The following is a 23,683-nucleotide window of genomic DNA, read 5'->3' on the forward strand; positions in this document are numbered from 1 at the left end:
TCCTTATTTGTAGATTGGAGAGTTTTTTTTATTTTCTCTTTAAAATTATTCACATGTTAATAAAATTAAAATTATAGATATTTCCTTTTATTAACCATGAAGAGATTTTTAAAGAGAAATTTTATTTTTTAAAATTTCTGGAAACAAATAAGGAAAGTTTTAATTGTTGATTAAAACTTGTCCAATTTGTTTCCTCTTGATGTGGCCGGCCATCATTGTTTAATTGGGAAATATTATTTTATTTTTCTCAATTAAATCATGTCAAGGAAATTAAGGAAGATTTGTTGTAATTAAATTTCCTAATTTACCTAGGCCAAGGAATATAAAAGAAGGGGTGAGGGTGCCTTCACAAGACACAAGATCTATTATTCCTCTCCCTCTTTTGCTCCTTGGTGTGGCCGGCCATCATCTCCTTCTCTTCCTCTTGTGGTGGCCGAACCTCTCCCTCTCCCTTGGAGTTCTTGTGGTGGTCGGATACTACTCGGAGAAGAAGAAGAAGAAGGAGAGAAAGCTAGCATCTCTTGGAGCTTGGTTAGTATTTTGTTTTTCCTCCTTGGTGAAGTTTCCCTTTGTGGCCGAACCTTGCTTGGAGGAGAAGAAGGTGGTTGGTGGTTTCTCATCTTGGAAGATCGTTGCCCACACAACGTCCGAGGTTAGAAGAGGAATACGGTAGAAGATCAAGAGGTTTTTCTACAAGGTATAACTAGTAATTTCTATTTCCGCATCATGCTAGTTATTTATGGAAATAATACCAAATACAAGAGGCTTACGTTCTAGTATTTCGAATATGTTTTTCGAAGTTGTGTTCTTTTGTTTCTTTCTTTTCCTTGTGATTTGATTGTTCTCTTTGGTTAACCTAAAGTTATTTTAGGAAATTAAATATTAGCTTTCTATTAAAGGTTTTGTCTAGTCGGTGGTGGTTGCTCCCATATCCAAGAAGGCCATGTGCCTCGCCACGCCATCTGGAACCTTTTATGGAAATTGATATTTAATGGAATTAATAACTTAAGGAGACTTGGGTCGAACGTGTTAAGTTCCGCAGGAGATCCAAGTCAAAACCTAAAAGAATAAATAGATTAAGTTTTGGATCAAACGTGTTAAGTTCCGCAGGAGATCCAAAATTTAATTTAAAAGAACACATGGTAGCTAGGAAAAGGTTCAGACCTTTGTACAAAATTTTTGTACAGTGGAACCTATAGGTTTTCCGAGTAGCAACCAACAATTGGTATCAGAGCTAGGGTTTTGCCTCTGTGTATTTGGTATTTAGTTTAATTATGCACATGTCATACATAATTTAGGCAGGTTAATAGTAGGATGTGCTAACTCTATGGATGCAGGATTCAACTATTATGGCTTTTAGTTAATTATGTGTGTGATTGGACCCTTGGACATGTCAAGGGCAATTTATATGTGTGTGCATGATTGTATTAAAATACATGAGGTGTATTTAGTTTTATTAGGATTTTATTTTTGATCTAGATACATGTACATTCCTTTTATGGAATATAGGATCAAAAATGTAAAATTCTATTTATGTCGCGGTTCGAATCTTGCAAAGCGTGGAACTTTCTAAGGACCAGAGGCGCAGCGGAACTAGGAGCAAGATGGATGCAACAGTTAGACCCGGTGGCGGTGGCCAAATATGGCAGCAGCTTCGGATGACAACACACGGAGGACAATTAAAGATAAAAGCCATAATAGTTGAAAATTAGATTTTCTATTTATTGCTTTTATATTGTGCTATGTGTGCATGTTAGTTTACAAGTTTAGTAGGCTAGCATAGTTAAAATTCCTCATTTATAAATAACTAAGTGGGAGAGGGATTTTTAAGTAAATCCCATGGTCTCCATTACTGGTTTGTAAGTGATGCAAACAAGCTTGCGCGTTGGCTCTGAGTGCCTTCCTCCATAACGGATGAGCTTGTTTGCGGACCACTAGAACAGACTTCCATTTTTGGATGACTATAGGAAGTTAATTAAGAGCGTGTGATCTTCCCCAACGGAAGGGGCATAATCTTATTAATGGACTTAGTGTCAAGTAATGGTGTACACTTAGACACATCTAATAGTATCCTCCCCAACGGAGTCACTGCTATTATTTGTGTGACCAAATAATACCAACTATTAATTTTATTTGTCAAAAAGTTAGGTTGACAAGATAATAAAATTAATGGGTTAAAACCCTCCTTTTACAAATGTTGAATTTGTATACGTCCACACTAACGTGGCATACAAAATTCACGGTGGTTTAAGGTGTTGGTTAATTTAAAATAGTATTGTTTGAGGAATCAATATTATTCTAAATTTAGAGTTCTGACCAAAAGTTATTTGTGATTCTTAGGATGACTTTCAACCCACTGTCCATCATACTTCAACAAAATAGACTTACTGGACCAAATTACATAGATTGGAAAAGAAACCTGGATATTGTTCTTACTGCTGAAAGCTATAAATATGTACTGACTGAGCATTGCCCTGATGCACCCACTGGTGAATCTACCCAAGAGGAGATTGAATATCATAGGAAATGGGTAAAAGCAGATGAGATGGCGCGGTGTTACATTTGGCTTCAATGTCAAATGTATTGCAACATCAACATAAAGATTTACCAACAAATTATGATATTATGAACAATCTCAAGGAACTCTTTGGTCATCAGGATAGGGCTTCTAGACAAGAAGCTATGAGAAAGATAATGACAGCCACCATGCAAGAGGGTACTCCTGTAAGGGATCATATCCTAAACATGATGGCTTATCTGAACGAAATACAGATCCTTGGAGGAGAAATTGATGGGGAAACCCAGATCGATATGATCCTCCAAACCCTACCTAGAAGTTTTGAGCAGTTCACTGAACTATAATATGAATAAAAGGATTTATTCATTAGGGGAACTACTGACAGAAGGGTTATTTCGTCACAATGCTCAAATTCACTATGTTGAAAATGGTTCTACTTCTAAACGAAGGTAAGAAGAAGAAGAAACAAAATGGTTCAGCAAAGAAAGTGAATAAATCTCGGAGTACGGATTTAAAGTGGAATGAAGAAGCCAAGGGCAAGTGCTTCATCTGCAAGCAGGTTGGACATGCAGACTGTCCTCGTAAGAACCAAAGCAAAGGTATATCTCATACTCTAGTTGTTGAAACATGTTTAGCGGTGTTATCTACCAACACCTGGTGTGTGATACGGAGCCATCGATCATGTCTGCAATTCCTTGCAGGGTTCCAGGAACCCGACGACTATCTGAAGGGAGATTACCGTCTACATGGGCAATGCTACTAAGGTGGCAGCTGTTGTAGTGGGAGACGCCTACTTATCTTTTAGTAGAAATAGAAATTTGGTTTTAAGAAATTGTCTTTATGTACCCGTTTTAGAAAGAATTTAATTTCAGTTTCTAAACTGTTTTAGATGGATATTCAGTTTCTTTCGAGAACGATGTAGTTATTAAAAGAAATAAAGTGATTATCTGTTCCGGTGCATTAGTTGGCAATTTGTATATTTTAAATCCAAATTCTTCCACAAAGCAAAACATGGAAATTTATAATTCATCTTCTAATTCTAATAAGAGAAAAGAACCTTCGAAATGAACAAGCATATCTTTGGCATCTAAGGCTTGGTCATATTAACTTAAGTAGGATTCGAGACTTATAGCCGATGGACTTTTAAGTTCATTAGAGTTGGAAAATTTTCCAACTTGTGAATCTTGCTTAGAAGGTAAAATGACCAAGAGGCCATTCAAGGCCAAGGGGTATAGAGCCAAAGAAGTGTTAGAGTTGGTTCACTCTGATTTGTGGTCCTATGTCTGTCCGGGCAAGAGGAGGTTTTGAATATTTTGTCTCTTTCATAGACGATTATTCAAGATATGGATACATTTACCTAATGCGCAAGTCCGAGTGCTTTGATAAGTTCAAAGAATACAAGGCTGATGTGGAGAAACGACTAGGTAAAAGTATCAAGACACTACTCGATCGTGGTGGCGAATACCTCTTAGGAGAGTTTAGGAATTATTTATCGGAGGCCGGATTCAATCCCAATTGTCTGCACCGACCAACAGAATGGTGTAGCGAACGAAGGAATAGGACTCTTATGGAGATGGTTAGATCAATGATGAGTTATTCGAATTACCAAATTCGTTTTGGGGATATGCTCCTGAAACAGTGTATCGTTCCGAACTTAGTACCTTCTAAATCGCTTCTTCTACTCCCATAGAATTGTGGAATGGCGAAACCAGTCTAAGACATATTCGGATATGGGGTAGTCCGACATGTCTTTGAAACCGATCGATAAGTTAGAATCTCGCATGTAAGTTCGCGTGTTTGTAGGATATCCCAAAGGAACGAAGGTGGTTTATTTTATAGTCCTAAAGACGAAGGTCATTGTTAGCACCAATGCCCAGTTTTTAGAAGAAGACTATATAATGGATCACAAGCCCAGTAGTAAACTTGTTTTAGAAGAACTTAGAGAGGACATGTCTACTTCAGTACCAACAGTACAAGATGAAGTACCACAAGAGACTGCAACACGTGTCACACATGATACACAACCACAGACAGTGCCTCGTCGTAGTGGGAGGGTTGTAATGCAGCCTGAAAGATTCATGTTTTTGGGAGAGTCTTCGGACTTGATCCCGGGTAAACATGAACCTGATCCCCGGTCATATGACGAAGCACTCCAAGATATAGATGCAGCATCTTGGCAAAAGGCAATGAATTCTGAAATAGAGTCCATGTACTCTAATAAGGTCTGGGAGCTTGTAGAACCACCTGATGGTGTAAAAGCCGTTGGATGCAAGTGGATTTACAAAAGGAAAAGAGGGACAGACGGGAAGGTAGAAACCTTCAAAGCTAGGCTTGTTGCGAAAGGGTACACTCAGAAAGAGGGAATCGATTATGAGGAAACCTTTTCACCGGTAGCCATGCTTAAGTCTATCCGGATACTCTTATCCATTGCTGCTCATATGGATTATGAGATTTGGCAAATGGATGTCAAGACAGCTTTCCTTAATGGAAGTCTTGAAGAGAACATCCATATGAAGCAACGGTTTATTGAAAAAGGCAAAGAGCATCTAGTGTGCAAGCTCAATCGGTCCATTTATGGACTGAAGCAAGCTTCAAGATCTTGGAACATCCGGTTTAATGAAGTAATCCAGTCATATGGATTTATTCAAAGTCCGGATGAGTCTTGTGTATATAAGAAGTGTAACGGAAACGTGGTGGTATTTCTTGTACTATCGTAGATGATATTTTGTTAATTGGCAACAATGTCAAGGTATTATCGGCGTAAGGGTATGGTTGTCCAAACAATTTGATATGAAGGACTTAGGAGAATGTGCACACATTCTTGGGATCAAAGTTATAAGGGATCGCAAGAAAAGAATGTTGTGTCTATCCCAAGCTTCATATATAGATACAATCCTTGCTCGTTTTAGCATGCAAGACTCCAAGAAAGGTTTCTTACCTTTTAGACATGGAGTAGCTCTATCTAAAGAGATGTCTCCAAAGACATCAAAAGAGATAGAGGACATGAAAGCGATTCCTTATGCTTCGGTGTAGGAAGCCTAATGTATGCAATATATGTACGAGACCCGATATCTGTTTTCGTGGGCTTGGCAGATATCGAGTAACCTGGACAAGGACATTGGATAAAGCATATATTAAAGTACCCGAGAAGGACTAGGGATTATATGCTAGTTTACCAAGCGGATGATTTGCTTCCTGTGGGTTACACTGATTTCGATATCAGATAGGGATAACAGTAAGTCTACATCGGGCTATGTGTTTACTTTAGGAGGTGGAGCCATTTCATGGAGGAGTGTTAAGCGAAATGCGTTTCGCCAACCATGGAAGCTGAGTATGTAGCGACCTCTGAGGCGGCTAAAGAAGCAGTATGGCTCAGGAACTTTCTAATGGACTTAGATGTGATTCTGGTTTGCCCAAAATCATCACAATTTATTGTGATAATGAGCAGTTGCAAACTCGAAGGAACCACGAGCCCATAAGGCAAGTAAACATATAGAGCGCAAGTACCACTTGATAAGAGATATCGTGAAGCGAGGAGAAGTTGTCATCGCCAAGATTGCATCAGTGGATAACCTGGCAGATCCTTTCACTAAGGCCCTTCCGGCGAAAGCTTTCGATCGGCATGTGGAGGGAATGGGAATCAGATGTATGGTAGAAGATATGGCAGCTTAGTCATTAGTATAAGTGGGAGATTGTTGGAGTGTATACTGAGAGCCTAAGCTTTGTAAACATTCATTATGAATAAAGAATCACATTTGGTCTAATTATCTACATTTGTTTGTAGTTGTTCATTTAATTTATATTGTAGATAACATAGTATGTGGTGTCACATACAGAAGATGATGTTATCAGTACCTTATAAATTATAAACAGTAGCTCACGACCAGAATGGAAAGGAACAAACCATTAGAAGGTCGTAGTGTAATTAGGTATTAGTTTATCTTGACTATATAATTACACTAGTACACTCAGAGTGTATTGAGTAGGACCATTTGAGGTCGTTTCTTTTATACTGACTTTATAAAGGAACAAAGACCTCAGTTGTTATGGAAGTGTGTGCTCTTAATCCTAATATAATAACAAGCACATATGTTTGATATTTATTTCTTTAATTTATCAATGGGTGAGATTTAGTTCGATGAATCAATAAACCCGATAAGTTGGGAAATGGTATCACTCATAGTGTGTGTTGTTGATTATAGAAGGAAACTGTGTCCTAGTGATGCTAGGTTGATAATGTCCTCAAGAGGAGCTCATAAAGATTGTCATGTTAAACCCTGCAGTGGACTTAGTCCGGCATGATAATAAGGTTGAGTGGTACTACTCTTGGACTTAGATATTAATTAAATGAGTTGTCAAGAACTCACTTAATTAGTGGACATTCGATATCTTAAACACGGAGACTAACACACTCATAATAAGAAGGAGCCCAAAATGTAATTTGGGATTGGTGCGGTAGTTCAATGATAGTTCTCTAGTGGAATGAATTATCATTGATAAAATTAAGTTGTGTGTTCGGGATGCTTAATTTTATCGGGAGACCAAACCAATTCCTCCTCTCGGTCCCTATCGTAGCCTCTTATTTATAGAGTACTATACCCACATATACCCACCTTCTATACCCACCTAAAGGGGGCCGGCCAAGCTAGCTTGGGAACCAAGCTAGGGCCGGCCTAAGCTTGGGTTTAAGGTGGCCGGCCCTAGCTTGAACCCAAGCTAGTAGGGCCGGCCATAATTAAATTAAAAAGAAATTTAATTTTAGATTTTATTATTATGTGGAAGATATATTTTAAAGAGAATTAAAATTTAAATATCTCTCTTGTAAAAGTTTTACAAAAGATTAAAGAAAGAGATTAGATCTCTTTCCTTATTTGTAGATTGGAGAGTTTTTTATTTTCTCTTTAAAATTATTCACATGTTAATAAAATTAAAATTATAGATATTTCCTTTTATTAACCATGAAGAGATTTTTAAAGAGAAATTTTATTTTTTAAAATTTCTGGAAACAAATAAGGAAAGTTTTAATTGTTGATTAAAACTTGTCCAATTTGTTTCCTCTTGATGTGGCCGGCCATCATTGTTTAATTGGGAAATATTATTTTATTTTTCTCAATTAAATCATGTCAAGGAAATTAAGGAAGATTTGTTGTAATTAAATTTCCTAATTTACCTAGGCCAAGGAATATAAAAGAAGGGGTGAGGGTGCCTTCACAAGACACAAGATCTATTATTCCTCTCCCTCTTTTGCTCCTTGGTGTGGCTGGCAATCATCTCCTTCTCTTCCTCTTGTGGTGGCCGAACCTCTCCCTCTCCCTTGGAGTTCTTGTGGTGGTCGGATACTACTCGGAGAAGAAGAAGAAGAAGGAGAGAAAGCTAGCATCTCTTGGAGCTTGGTTAGTATTTTGTTTTTCCTCCTTGGTGAAGTTTCCGTTTGTGGCCGAACCTTGCTTGGAGGAGAAGAAGGTGGTTGGTGGTTTCTCATCTTGGAAGATCGTTGCCCACACAACGTCCGAGGTTAGAAGAGGAATACGGTAGAAGATCAAGAGGTTTTTCTACAAGGTATAACTAGTAATTTCTATTTCCGCATCATGCTAGTTATTTATGGAAATAATACCAAATACAAGAGGCTTACGTTCTAGTATTTCGAATATGTTTTTCGAAGTTGTGTTCTTTTGTTTCTTTCTTTTCCTTGTGATTTGATTATTCTCTTTGGTTAACCTAAAGTTATTTTAGGAAATTAAATATTAGCTTTCTATTAAAGGTTTTGTCTAGTCGGTGGTGGTTGCTCCCATATCCAAGAAGGCCATGTGCCTCGCCACGTCAGTACTGGGAACCTTTTATGGAAATTGATATTTAATGGAATTAATAACTTAAGGAGACTTGGGTCGAACGTGTTAAGTTCCGCAGGAGATCCAAGTCAAAACCTAAAAGAATAAATAGATTAAGTTTTGGATCAAACGTGTTAAGTTCCGCAGGAGATCCAAAATTTAATTTAAAAGAACACATGGTAGCTAGGAAAAGGTTCAGACCTTTGTACAAAATTTTTGTACAGTGGAACCTATAGGCTTTCCGAGTAGCAACCAACAACATCGACTTATTGAAAAACAAAATACACAAAATCAATATACCACCCCAAACGATAACCAAACCAAAACGAAAACTATCCTCGAGTGTGACATAGGACCTAGGACTGGCAGCCGACATCTCTCCAAGCATCCATGACTCATCTATCTGTTACCTGGCGAAAGAAAAATCATTTTGTGGGGTGGTGAATATTGGAACTCAGCAGGTAAAGAAAGAGATAGTGCATGAACATAATAAACCAATAGAGAATGCCAAAAGAAATACAGTCTCATAAGAGAAATAACAGATACTACAATAGAATCAAAATAAATGCTCATACTTGAAACTATATCCTAGGCTAGGTATAGTAGGTCAGAACTGGTACTAATCTGCTACAGTACTTCTCATAACTACAGAGGTAATAAGCAAGATATATACAAATTTCCAATGACTAAATATCTATAATGAGAATATATCTCAACACAAGTAAGCGTATCAGCATATGTGAACAACAGCAGTAAGTAAGCAATAACAGCATATATATATAGCAGCAGCCAAAGCAAGTATAATAATAGTGTATGCACGGATGGTCACTCCCGCCCACCCCTCTGCACCATGACCCTTGTATGGTCGAGAGGCCGGGTCAGTGACAGACTGTACACCACTCCAGCTACCACTCACACGAGTGACCGAGGGGACAGTTGCATAGTAGCTAACTAGCTACATTTGCGACGGGGTCCTTGCTGCTCGTAACTCCAGCTACCACTCTCCATGAGTGGCCGAGTGCAGCACGACAGGACAAGCGACATCAACTCCAGCTATCACTCTCTCGAATGACCGAGGATGCATCCCCTTTTTAATGACTCTCTCAACCGCAAGGGAGAATTGGTCGTTGACATGCATGTCATGACAGGATGCGCCAAATGCAACAATCATCATACGAATATAAGCAAACGATTTAGGAATGCTACATGAAGCCAACATGCTCAATATAGTACATAAATAAACAACAGTCCAAGCATACAAAAATGATATCTAGTATCTGCTACTTATCATTGACAACAACAAGAGACTGTATAGATATGGAAAGGAATTTCTCAAAGATTGCGTGAAAGTATTAAACGCAGGAAAATAAGAGTGGAGTCAAGGTAAAAACAGTCCTTATCCAAAATAATTCATGCACTAAGTTCAAAGAACTATAGAATCAAAGTAAGAAGTACCCGCCTTTATATGCAGATCATGTCAACCGTCTTCAATCAATATCCTGCAAATCACGTGATGTACAATTTAGCTAATTTCATAAACAACACTAGCTAAACCGAAACCCTACTTAATTAGGGAAAAAAAACCCTAATCCAACTATGAACCTCAATTCACCCAAATCTATCAAAATTCCCAAATTTTTTTCCAGTTAGCGCAAGAGGTAAACGCACAACAACCCACCTTTAAACACTTCGAATCTGTCTAGGAAATTTAACTAACATGAAAAGAAACAACGACCACCTCGGATCCAACTCCAATCCACCAAATCTGTCACAGAAATATAAAGCCAACACTCTATCATCTACACTAAATCTGCCATGAAAATCGAGGTTATTACAAATTTAAAAATCACCAAATCCACACCAGACACCCATACAAAAATCTATTAAGGAAAAAGTAAACCTCCTCCAAGCAAGAACATACGGCCAATACCCAATACACAATTCCGATCAGCATCTCTAGGACCCAAAGCAAAATTCTGAGCAAAAGCAACCCTAGTGCAGAATAGGGCAACACCCGCATCCTTATGCTAGCTTATCAAAAGAAACATTCATCTATACCTACGAGGGAGAGATCGTCGGCGTGGTGGCTCAAGGGAGAAGAGATCGCTGTTGGTGCGGAAAGCATCCGACGATCGAACTCGTGTTTTGATAATGGCAAATGATTCAAAGTTAAGGTGTTTTGTAATCTAACAAGTCTGTTTGAGTATTTCAGGAAAGTCCTAGCTGCGGTTAGACAAAGGAAAAACCTTAGGGGGTGGTAACCCTAGGTCATAGGGAGTGGTAACCCTATGCGAAAAGTCTTGGCAGGTCGATGGCTTCTGGTAAAAGTCCTAGGGGGTGGCAACCCTAGGTGGAAAGTCCTGGTGTCGCGAACCAGGTGAAAGACTGGACTAGCCGGGAAGCGAATGTCCAGCAGAAAGTCCGGAAGTGTCGAGTGCTGAGCAAAAGTCCAGTCGATCTGGAGGATCGCACTGGCAACAGGTAAATCTCCTGAGTGGAGTAGGTGAGGACGCGTTCCCCGTAGAGGGAACAGTAGGCGTCGGGTCGACTTAGGGTTTCCGGACGAAATTCCGAAGTCAGACCCGGACAGTCCGGAGACTGTCATAACATTCTTTATTATTCATACTGTTATTTTATGCTAACTTTGTATTGCAGGATATTGTTTGGGACTAACATATCTTGCAGGTACAAAATAATGAAGTTTTCCCTCGGATGAACAGTGTCCGAGGCGCCTCCATGGAGCTTGGAGGCGCCTCGGGTGCAAAAGCTGACCTGGCTGCGAAGCATCAATGGAGGCGCCTTGAAGGGAGTATAAGGCGCCTTGGAAGGCGCCTTGAGTAGGGTTTAAGGCGCCTTAAGCAGATGAAGTTCGACCAGATCAAGCTTGATCCACGCGGAGGACTCAGCAGCATGGAGGCGCCTTGAACACCCTTTATAAGGGGGTTTCGACCAGCACTTCAGATGATCAAGTTTCAGGCTTTCTTTCTTCAACGTGCTGCTAACAAAGTCATTCCGAAGTGCTGCTGCAACATTCCGACGACCCGGAGCTCTGTTTTTCTTCTTCTTTAAGTTGTCGGTACAAAGTTATTTTAATACTTTCATTGTAATTTGTAATTCTTATCGAGCTTATAGTTGTTGCCCACCGGAAGCGATCAAGGATCGCGGGCCTTCGAGTAGGAGTCGCCTTAGGCTCCGAACGAAGTAAATCCCTTTGTGTCTTTGTGTTTATTCTATTCCGCTGCGTTTTAATTACTCCGATAGTTTTCCGATAATCGAACGAAATAGCCACAAGCGCTATTCACCCCCCCTCTAGCGCTTCTCGATCCAACAATCGCCGGCTGTGCGATGCACGTGCGAGGAGGAGAGGGAAGGTCTGCTACCTGTAGCTCGTGGCCGAAGGATGCTGGTGGAGCTAGGGCTCGCTGGGGTCGACGTCGAGTAGAGGTGGTCGGCAGCATCTGTGGTGCTCGCGTGAGAAGGAGGGGCCGCGAGAGGTTGAGGGTTCGGGAAGAGAGATCGCCGGTGGCTGTGGCTCGTTCGCGTGAGGAGGAGATCGGCGGCATCCGGAAACTCGAGAAGGAGAAGGAAATCGCTGGCTAGGGTGCGGTGGCTCGCGAGAAGAGAGGAAGGAGGCGCGTCACAAGGTGAAGCTCGGGGAAGGAGGGAGTTCGGCGTCGTGTGGGGAGCTAGGGCACGGGCAATACATGAATTTATAAAATTAGAACTTAGGTTCAGGAGAAATCAAAACCTTAGTTTATTTCTCAATCAACTCCCACCTTTGGGTATTCCAAACAGACCTTTTCCAAAGTCTATAATTTTATCCACTCAAAATACGCCTTATGAGCTCCGATTAAATCTCCGAAAATCTCTAAAAATTCCTAAAAATTCTAATAAGATTATTCACCCATTAATCTTATTATTTAATTATTATCTGATTCGGTATTTTACACCTAGCCTCCTCAATAGTTCTCACTATGGCGATAATATAGGTTCAACTAAACAACAAGAGCAAAAAGAATACAGGAAAAAAATTGTTGTCAATCGATTGACACCCTTCTTAATCGATTAACAATATGTGAGAATCAATTGATACACACACGAATTGATTGCCCACCATTGGCAATTGATTAGTACATAGCAACCGATTCCCAGATCGATTTTGAAGGCTACTGTTCACGAGTTTATCCACTCTAATCGATTAGTGAATGCTAATCGATCCATTGATCAATTCAGAAACCCTCTATGGACTACCCAATGAATCATAATCGATTGACTCCTCATGACAACAATATTGGTGAAAATCAATCGATTTATCAATCGATTCAGAAATTCTCTGTGCTCAAAATTTGATTTAGTAATCGATCAGCCCTCATGGTAATCGATTGGTGAACACCAATCGATTGTCTGATCAATTCATAAACCCTTTATGCACGATTCTGGGTATCCCAATTGATTGACCTTTATGCTAACATATTGGTAAACACCAATTGATCCGCCCAATCAATTTGTAAATATTATATTCACAATCATGGGCATTCCAATTGATTGGCTCTTATGCTAATTCAACGGTAAACATCAATCGATTAGCCCAATCAATTTGGGAACCTTCTATTCGGGAATTCGTGATTACCAATCGATTGGGGATCTTCTTCAATCAATTGATGTTAAAAAACCTAATTTTTTGAATGCGATTTTTTAGCTCAAAAATCCTAAAATGCACTATTAATTGCGTTCTTCGTGGATAATGCGAAAAACTTAATTCATAGGTTAAATTCTAACTGAATGTACATGCTCATCCATATGGAATTAAATGCAAAATCGATGTATATGTGCCAAATCGTTGAAAAATAATTCTTATGCCTTAAAAATTGACAATAAGTTAATCCTTAGTTCTGATACCAATTGTTAAGATTGTGATATATCAATAATAAACTAAAGGATGTATTTACAATATAATCTAGCTATCACCAATCTTTAAAGCAATATTGAGAATCGAAACAATAGTTAACGAAGAATTGACCTGGATCAATCGCAAAAGATTATTGTTTCTTATTTGTTGTCGAAGATCCTGCAAACACAACGAAAGTCTTCTATAGGATTGAACTAGCAACCCGAGGTCCTTCTCAATGGAGAAGAAGAATCAAAAGGAAGAGAGAACGATTCAGCATGCCCTAAATGAACCATATCTTTTCTTTATATACATTTCCCAACCTATGAGAACTATCCATTATAAAGCTTATCCCTCATTAACAATCCATCAATGTTAATAAACCAAGTTATTGGATCTACACATTGAATCTATATCCATTTATTCCAAACTCCTTTTATATGCAATCAAACATTAGATCATTTAATTGAGGTTTAATTTCCTCAAAATCAATTAGTTGTGTGCTAATTAAGTATAAACCCACTTTATGTAGATATATGCCCACTCACATGAACTTAATTGAATTTTATCACCCATGTGGACTTAATTCTATGCTAAGTCATCATACATGTATTTACGGTTCAATCCCTAGGTATTTGTAGTGATTTTTTCTCCAAATAAGACGTACAATCTTGAAATGCTAGACTTCTAGGCCCCCGCCGTGAGCGTTTCTCAATTTATTCTATTAGTCAAGGAAAAATTTTTATAAAACCAATCAACTGTCTCATTTATTATTTTTTAATAGGAAATTATGGGTAACAAACGTCCTCTTAATGAATAAAAAAAATCATACTAAATTAAAATCTGATTAATTGCTATCGGTAATTCATGCTTCATTTAATAAGCAAATAAATTATAATTATAGCGAGGATTTTTTTTTTAATTTAAATGAATAACGTACACCCCGAAGCCATGCTTGCAACATGACCACATGTAACAATCAACATAATTTAATGTGACTTTTTAATCAATTCTTTTAGGTGGATATTTATTTCGATAGCATGTTTCTAAAACAATAAAGAAAAAAAAATAAAGCCGCAATAAAGACTGAGAAAGTTAAGTATAAAGGCTGTAAAGCCTTGCCAATTCTATAATCTCAATAGGATTTAATGGGCCATGCCTGCCAACAGCAGCATGCGTTAAATATGAGTTTGGTATGGAAGTAAAGGTTATCGAACAATTATACAAGAGCAATAAAAGATCGATGCAGAGAAAAATCCGCTATCTTGAAGGTCATCAGACTATTGAAACAAAATATGATAAGGTTAGGGAAACAAATAATTAGAATATTGACTAGTGTTGGGATGATTGATTCGATCTCATAAAATTTTTTCATCGGTTAACAAGGATAAATCGAGAAGTTCGCACGACGATCAAACTAAAAGTCCATCATTTGATTGCACTTCATTTAGAGAAAAAATTTATCCAAATAGATCATGCTAACGATCAAATTATGAATATCTGAGTGATAATCTGGATATTTTACTATGGTACCATAGTATCGAGGATAAATATGATATTGTTACGGATAGATGAAGTAACGGAGGAGCAATTTTGATTATTCAATTTAATGCATTTATATTTATTGATAAAAATAAATAAAAGGGTTAAAATTTTAAAGAGTATTGATTTTTTTTTATTTTCATTAATGAATAAATAACTAAACTAATAAATAACTTAGCCATCAACAAAAGAAAATTCATTAACTAACCACAATAATAACATTAACTTAATGTTCTAAGTCAACATCCACATTTATATATATATACAAGGGTCGTACTATTGAATTAGATCTTATTTAAAAGTAAAATCTCTTGGAATATGGAAATATGAATCATGTTCGTAATGCCGTAACCACAAAACTACGTCACTACGAAACTTAAACGGTGGTTATTATAATGAAGAAGAGTAAATCTTGTTGGCGAATCTGGTCAGTTAGAAATTTTTATCTATCAATCATAATGTATGTATGTACATACATGTAATTAATATGTATATATAATATTACTAAAATGTCCCTACATACACATGCATGTATATATTCTGGGTGGCTAACACATCAAATCTTAATTTCACCATACAAACACACAAACTCACACACAAAAGCCATTGAGTTAAGATGTCTGTCTCCCATTCTTTCGCAGCTTCGGCGACCTTCGGTGGTCTCGCCGGTTTTTCCCGTCCAGCCGCCGTCATCAAGCAGTGGCGTTGCCTTCCACGCATCCAATGCCACGCGGCCGAACAATCTCAATCTCGGTCGACGACGTTGAGGAGGTCGGGAAATTACCAGCCCAGCATATGGACTCACGACCGCATTCAATCTCTCACTCTTAGCCACACAGTTAATATTGATTAATATTAATTCTCTAATTAATTCTTCTTCTTTTTTATAATGTTCTTAATTTGAGTATATAATTGATTGTAGGCGGATGAGGACGACCAGGCTGAGAAATTTAAATTACTCAGGAATCAAACTAGAAAACTGATGGAAGAGAAGAAAGGTCAATTGGAGGAGCAGCTTCATCTCATCGACCACCTGCAGCAGCTCGGAGTGGCTTATCACTTCAAGGATGAGATCAAGGACACTTTGCGAGGGTTTCATGCTTCTTTCGAGGACATAGGCTCACAGCTCAAGGACAATCTGCATGCCTCAGCGCTGCTCTTTAGGCTTCTCAGAGAAAACGGCTTCTCTGTTTCCGAAGGTGAGTCATTAACAACTGATCCGCCATCAATATCTACTGCGCGCGCGCGTCAATTCCAATAATTAATTAACCTTGTTGGTTAATGATATATTAAGATATATTCAAGAAATTTAAAGACGAGAAAGGCCAGTTCGAAGACCGGCTCCACAGCCAGGCCCAGGGATTACTGAGTTTGTACGAGGCTTCTTACCTTGAAAAAGACGGCGAGGAGTTATTGCATGAGGCCAGGGAGTTCACAACCAAGCACCTCAAGAACCTCTTGGAGGAAGAAGGATCTTTGAAACCTGGCTTGATCAGGGAGCAAGTGGCCCACGCGTTGGAGCTCCCATTGAACTGGAGATTCCAGCGATTGCACACGAAGTGGTTCATTGGGGCATGGCAGAGGGATCCCGCCATGGATCCTGCTCTGCTTTTGTTGGCCAAGTTGGACTTCAACGCACTGCAGAACATCTACAAGCGAGAACTTAGAGAAGTCTCAAGGTACATGCATATATACATTTATTCATTTATAAATTCATCATTAATTTGTTATTTAATCCTTATAATGAAAAACTAAAATCAATTATTAGATGGTGGACGGATCTCGGGCTTCCCCAGAAGCTGCCATTTTTCAGAGACAGACTGACCGAGAACTACTTATGGACCGTCGGCTGGGCAATGGAACCAGATTGCTGGGCTTTCAGGGAGTTGCAAACAAAGACCAATTGCTTCATAACAATGATCGATGACGTTTACGACGTGTATGGAACGCTCGATGAGCTAGAACTATTCACCGATATAATGGAGAGGTAATTAATTAATTAATTAATAACTAATAATTTAATCAATATAATTTCTAGAAATTCAGTTACATTCTTCAATCATATATACTTTCACACTCGTGTCAGATGGGATGTTAACGCAATTGATAAGCTCCCAGAGTACATGAAGATATGTTTTCTAGCCGTCTTCAACACGGTAAATGATGCAGGCTACGAGGTCATGAGAGACAAGGGAGTAGACATAATACCTTACCTCAAGAGGGCGGTATGTGATTCACTAATTAAAAATTAGTATACTTATAGCTAGCTAGGTCACTATATATGCATATTATCTTTATTTTTGGTTGATTTTAGTGGGCAGAATTGTGCAAAATATACATGAGGGAAGCCAGATGGTATCACGCAGGGCATACACCGACGCTGGATGAGTATTTAGACGGCGCGTGGATATCGATATCAGGCGCGTTGATACTGTCCACAGCTTACTGCATGGGCAAAGATCTCACGAAGGAGGATTTGGATAAGTTCTCCACTTACCCTTCCATTGTGCAACCCTCCTGTATGCTTCTTCGACTCCATGACGATTTTGGAACCTCGACGGTGCTAAAATTCTCCAACGAATTAATTAATTAATAAATACAAAATTAACTGGCTTCAGTATAATTAACCTTGATCGAGTAATTAAGCACTACGTACAGGATGAGCTGGCGAGAGGAGATGTGCAGAAGGCGGTGCAGTGCTGCATGCACGAGAGGAAGGTGCCGGAGGTAGTTGCCCGTGAGCATATCAAGCAAGTGATGGAGGCGAAATGGAGGGAGCTGAACGGGAACAGGGTGGCTACGTCGTCTTTCGAAGAATATTTCCAGAATGTGGCGATCAATGTCCCTCGAGCGGCGCAATTCTTCTATGGAAAAGGAGATGGATATGCGAAATCGGATGGAGAAACCCAGCAACAAGTCATGTCCTTGTTGATCGAACCTGTCCAGTAAATCGGACTATCATGGGGACGTACTTCATGATAAACCTAATTATTTTAGTCTAATTATTTATATTTACAAACTTTCATTGTTCTATAAAAATCAAGCTCGTGTAACCGTTTTAATAATTAAATAATAGCATAGTTATTTATTTATTTATTTATTTTTATTTTCCCATAAACGTCGATGAGACAAGAGGAATCCCAAGCGACTACGTAACTCCCACGTGCAGCCGTTGTGAATAAGACATGGCCCGGGGGCCGTTGGCCTCGCTCGAGTCGCGACCGTTGTACAATGACATCTATTTCAAATTTCAACTTCTGAGTTTGACCATCTCCAAACCCTCGAATAAAGACTCCTTAAAATCACATCCGATGAAATTAAATTCCGTCGCTCATATATATTGATACGACCAACAATGATGCCTATAGGTGCCCTAAGAATAGGGTGGAATCAAAATCAATATGACGTGAAGATTAAGAGTCAAGAGGAGGTTGTGAATATAATCATCTAAATTTGATAGAGTATGATTATTTAATCATGTTTCGGAAGAGTCCTTGTCAGATGAAATTTCAGTAACATCTTCTCTATATGGACTATAATTTGAAACTTATTACATAGTCTTCAGGGCTCATAATCATCAACCAACATGGCTGGAATATATATCATACAAAAATGAAACAATCCACGCAGTTATAATATATCAGCCTCCGGTTGTCATCACAATACGAAAAGAAATCGAAAACAACATCCAAACTTATCGTTTCTGTCGTCTGACAGGTGCGTAGCAAAATATACCAAATAGAAACCCACCAAGCAAGCAAAAGACCAACCATTACAATGCCTTAAGAAAAACCATACAAATCCAAGGTGCAAAACCAATACAAGTCCGAAACACATCCCTAAGCAAATAACAAAATACCAAAAGACCAATACGTATACTCTTGTGACAAGGGGACTAGCAACTGGAACCTTTTGACAGCTTCAACCTGAAATAGGAATAAATCAACGGTACGTAAGTTCAACAACTCAGTGGATATCGGATAAACATGCATAATAAAATATAACTAACAATAATAATCATACGGTACAGTTTCCTGAACAAAAGTAGGAAATGCAGACTGAATGTTGGATCGAGATGCGCTAGAGGGGGGTGAATAGCGCTCGTGACTTTCACTTTTCGTATTCAGAAATTTAGGAGTAAATGCAGCGGAATAATAAATAACACACACACAGAGAAGACACCAAGATTTACTTGGTTCGGAGCCTAGGACGACTCCTACTCCAACGCCCACGCTCGATGAGCGTTTACTTTGGGAAACAACTATAATCACGCAAATATTACAAGAATTATTACAATGACAGTATTGAAAAAGCTATGCCAACAACAAAGAATTGAAGTTTTGCAACTTCAGGTCATCGGAGTCTTGTTGTAACTTAGCTGGATTGTCTCGTTAACAGTGCGCTGAAGAAAGGTTGCTTAGAACTTAATTATCCAAACTGTTGCTCGAGACTGCCTTTTATAGGCTGTTGAGGGCGCCTTCAAGGCCCTTGAGGGCACCTCCAATCACTGGGTCAGTCGCGCTTGGATAATGCCTTACTTCTTCGTCGCTCATCCACATGAGGGCGCCTTCGATGCCCTTAAGGGCGCCTCCAATGTCATCCGAGGCGCCTCCAGCTCCTTTGGAGGGTGCCTCCAGCTCTGCTGTGAAGACTCCTCAGCCTTACACCCGAGGCGCCTCCAAGCTCCATGGAGGGCGCCTCGGGCACTGTTCATCCGAGGTAAAACTTGCTCTTTGGTCCCTGCAAGATATGTTAGTCCACAAAACAACAACATATCCTGCAAAACAAATTTAGTACATTATAAACATGATAACTGAAGTATTTGACAGTCTCTAGACTGCCCGGTTCTGACTTCGGATTTCCAACCGGAAACCCTAGGTCGAATTGACGCCTACTGTTGCCTCAGTGGGGAACACGTCCTCAACTACTCCACTCAGAAGAGTATACCTATTGCTAGTCTGGTCCTCCAAATCGACTGGACTTTTGCTCAGCGCTCGAGTCTTTAGGTCTTTCTGCTGGACGTCCGCTCCACGACCCGTCCAGACTTTCCACCTGATTCGCGACACCAGAACTTTCCACCTAGAGTATCTGACTCTAGGACTTTTTGCCCGAAGACCTTGACCCCCCAAAACTTTTCGCCAAGGGTTACCACCCCTTAAGACCTAGGGTTACCGCCCGCTAGAGTTTTCCCTTTACCTAACCACAGCTAGGATTTTTCCTTACATAGGGTTACCACCTCTTAGGACCTAGGGTTACCACCCCCTAGGGTTTTCTGCCTGCTTAACCGCAGCTAGGACTTTTGCCTAAGTACACTTAGGACTTTTCTGCAAACTCATTCACACATGTTAGCTAACAAGACAACTTAACTTTGAACCCTTTGACATAATCAAAGCACAGGTTCGATCGTCGGATGCTTCCCGCACCAACAATCTTCCCTTTTTTTATTATGGCAACACAATTCAAAGTTAAGTAAAAATATAACAAACAATAAATAAAGAAATTTTAAACATGAGCATGAATGTAATGAAATTTATGCTATACTCCCCCTTTCATTTTGTTTAAATTCTTAATTTGCTTTTTCATTTTTGTTAAATCTTAATTTGCTTAACTTTGATTTTTCTCTCCCCCTTTGACATAAATCAAAAAGAAAGAGTAGAGAGAAAAATAGAAAAATATTCTTATGTAATTCTAAGCTCCTCCTGAAGAGTAGCACTTAGCTAAATTTAGCTTTGAAAATACTTAGCTAATTTAGAAATGCTTTGAAAAATATTTAATTTTTTCAACAAAAGCTTAGATAAACATAAGTTTTGAAACTTTTATATCTTTTTGGAAAAACAAACTTAGCTCAATTTTTAGCTTTAAAATGGTTGTGTTGATAAAACACCTTACTAAATAGCTAAGTTTAGAAAACGTTTTAATTAAATTTAATGTTTAGTTTTGAAAATTACTTAGTTAAAAACTTAGCTGAAAGAGAGTTTAATAAACACTTAGGTTTGAAAAAAAAAACTTAGTTAAATTTTTTGCTTTGAAAACACTTTTATTAAAATCTTAGCTAAACTTTTGAAGATAATTATTTTGTAAGTATTTAGCCTTAAAAAGACTTACTTTAAAAAGACTTTGAGAATTTTAATACTTACCTTCAAACGTTAAGGTTTTGAAGAAGGATTTACTTAAAAGTACTCAACTTAAAACAGATTTTGATAAAAGCTTTAGCTTAAAAAATATTTTGCTAGAATCTTAGATTTAAAGTTAAAAACTTAACTTTAAAAAATATTTTCTTGTAAAAATACTTAGCTAAGTAAGTGATTTGAAAAATACTTGAGCAAATACTTAGTTTTTGTAGATAATTTATTTTTCATTTTTTAAAATAAATTGAAATTTTGAATTTTCTTTTAAAAAACTTAGTTCGACTCCCTTCACTCCCCTTTGATTAATGACTTAATAATTTTGAGGATTCTAGAGTCCAAGCATGTAATTAAAAAAATTAGTTATTTTATATTTTTCTAATTTTCCATCTCACTCATTCTAAATTATCAAGTATGAGACAGAGTTAACTTTATTTTAATTTTATCAATATTTAAGAAAAATATTGAGATTTAAAATATAAGTTTAAATTTTTAATGAGTTTGAATTTTTAAAAAATGAGTAAACATTTAAATTTTTGAAATTTTGAAAATATATTAAAAAAAAATTTGAAATGATAATCTTAAGCATGAGTTGAAAATTAATTAAGATTTTTGAAAGTCTAAGAATTAATAATTAAAAAAATAATTATAATAATTAAGATTTTTGAACTTTTATTATGATTGGGATTTTAAATTAATTAAAGATAATTACCTTTTTGAAATTAGTTATGATAATTATAATGATTTGAAAGTAATGATCATTTTGAAAAATAATTTGAAAATATTTATACAATTAAGTAAGATTTCAAAATTAATTATGATTTTAAAATTAATTATAAAAATTAAGTAAGATTTTGAAATTAATTATGATTTTAAAATTAATTATAAAAATTAAGTAAGATTTTGAAATTAAGATTAAAATTAATTAAGTTAAATTTATTAAATTGAATTAAGGTTGATTAATTAGATTAAATTAAATTAGGTTAAATAAATTCGACTAAGTTCATCCTAGGTCCATCTCACCCGATTCTAAGTTGTCAATCAGGAAACCTTGTATGTTGTTGTGAGATGGTTAACTTTAATTAATTTAGATTATGTCTACGGATTAATTTACATTTGAGTTAGACTTAGGGTTTCCAATTAGTCAATTAAATACACATTTTAAAGATTGACTTCCAGACTGTGGCGTGACACTAGGCTTTATTGGGTATGAGATCATCTACCACTTCTAGACAAAGCCTTTTAAAGAAATTACATATTTAATTTTTTTTTTTTTAAACTCCTAGGACTAACTAATCAAGTGTAAACTATGCTTGGGTCCTTAATCTATCCTAATCTAAGTATTTAATAAAAGCAAAAGAAACAAAGCAATTATCAAACAATTCTATTTATTTATAATAATGGTTTTTCTATTGGCTCCCCCTGGATCATAGCCTCGATATGGTCTATCAAGGTAATGTATCTGATCCTTGGGGACCCAATATAGTCCAAGTCCAACTTGATTAACCAAGTTCGACTTGGGGACCCATGCTTGGACTTTGCTTCTGTTTGATCTATTCATAATTGACAAATATAATTTTTGTTTACGCTTAAATCCAAGTCCAGATATATTGTAAACGACTCTTTGTTTTCCAAGAATCAGATTAAGATTCTTGGAACCCAACGTGAATCGTTCCAACGTGTCCTTAAGTTCTTTAACTTGAGTTTTCAAATTGAAATTTTCTTCCTCAAGTTGTTGGACTTGAATTGAACTTCCAATTTAAACTGGCTCAGTCAAAGGACTCGAGTTAGTCGCTTCCTTAAGGGATGTTACCTCCTTTTGGAGTGACTTGACCCGGACGTTGGATTTAGCTAATTTCTTTAACAAATAAGGAACTAAATTTTCTAGATTATCTATGTTAATTCCAGAAATTAAAGAGCTTACAGTAGGTTTGGGTCCTTCGGAAATAGGTACAGATCCGTGGCTTCGCTCGGACTCGATTTCAAATTCGCTCTCTATTTCGGACTTGAACTCGGACTCGGTTTCGACAATGTTCGCTTGTACTAGTAGAGCGAGGAAGTTTTCTTGTTCTTGTTCTTCATATTCGGATTCGTCTGATGACTCGAACCATGTTGCCTTCAACACCTTCCTCTTTCTAGCCTCCTTTGTCTTGCTTGTACCTGCAGCCAACGCAATACCTTTCTCGGCTGGAGTAGTATTAGTCTGCTCATGTTGTTGGGATCCAATCAAAGTCCCACATTGAAAAGATTAGGTAAGATCATGGGGTTAAAAGTGTTGGTTGATATTGGGAATATCGTACCGGTTCCCTTGTACAAAAATTTTGTACAAGTCCTGAACCATTCCTAACAACCTATTGTGTTCTTTAGAAATTAAATTAGGAATCGCAAGCGGAACTTAACATTATTGATTCCAAATTTAACTTATCTGTTCTTAGAGGTTTAGACTTGAATCGCAAACGATACTTAACATTATTGATCCAAATCCACCCATGTTACAAATTCAATTAAATATTAATTTCAGATATTGACTTCCAGGTTAAACATGACGAGGCACTAGGCCTTCTTGGGTATGGGAGCATCCACCACTTCCTAAACAAAGCCTTTCAATGAAATTTAATATTTAATTTCCTTATAGTAACCCTAGGTTTAACCAAAAGGGACAATCGAATCACAAGATCGAAAAAAATAAAAGAACACAAACTCGAATCACAAATTCGAAATATAGAATCATATGCCTCTTGTGTTTGGTATTTCAAAATCTATACAAAGAAAACTAGTATGA

The 23,683-nt window shown here is 37.6% G+C and overlaps 1 long non-coding RNA gene across 1 annotated transcript; it reads left to right on the forward strand.

Annotated features, from left to right (window-relative positions):
- Positions 1-15,821: 15,821 nt before the first annotated feature.
- On the forward strand, positions 15,822-16,167 carry LOC122035123. Its single transcript, XR_006126904.1, has 2 exons — positions 15,822-15,975; positions 16,071-16,167. It is a non-coding gene; the product is annotated as an uncharacterized LOC122035123 (long non-coding RNA).
- Positions 16,168-23,683: the final 7,516 nt, after the last annotated feature.

Source organism: Zingiber officinale, chromosome 11B (genome assembly GCF_018446385.1).
Source record: "Zingiber officinale cultivar Zhangliang chromosome 11B, Zo_v1.1, whole genome shotgun sequence".
In the NCBI taxonomy this organism is placed as follows: domain Eukaryota; kingdom Viridiplantae; phylum Streptophyta; class Magnoliopsida; order Zingiberales; family Zingiberaceae; genus Zingiber; species Zingiber officinale.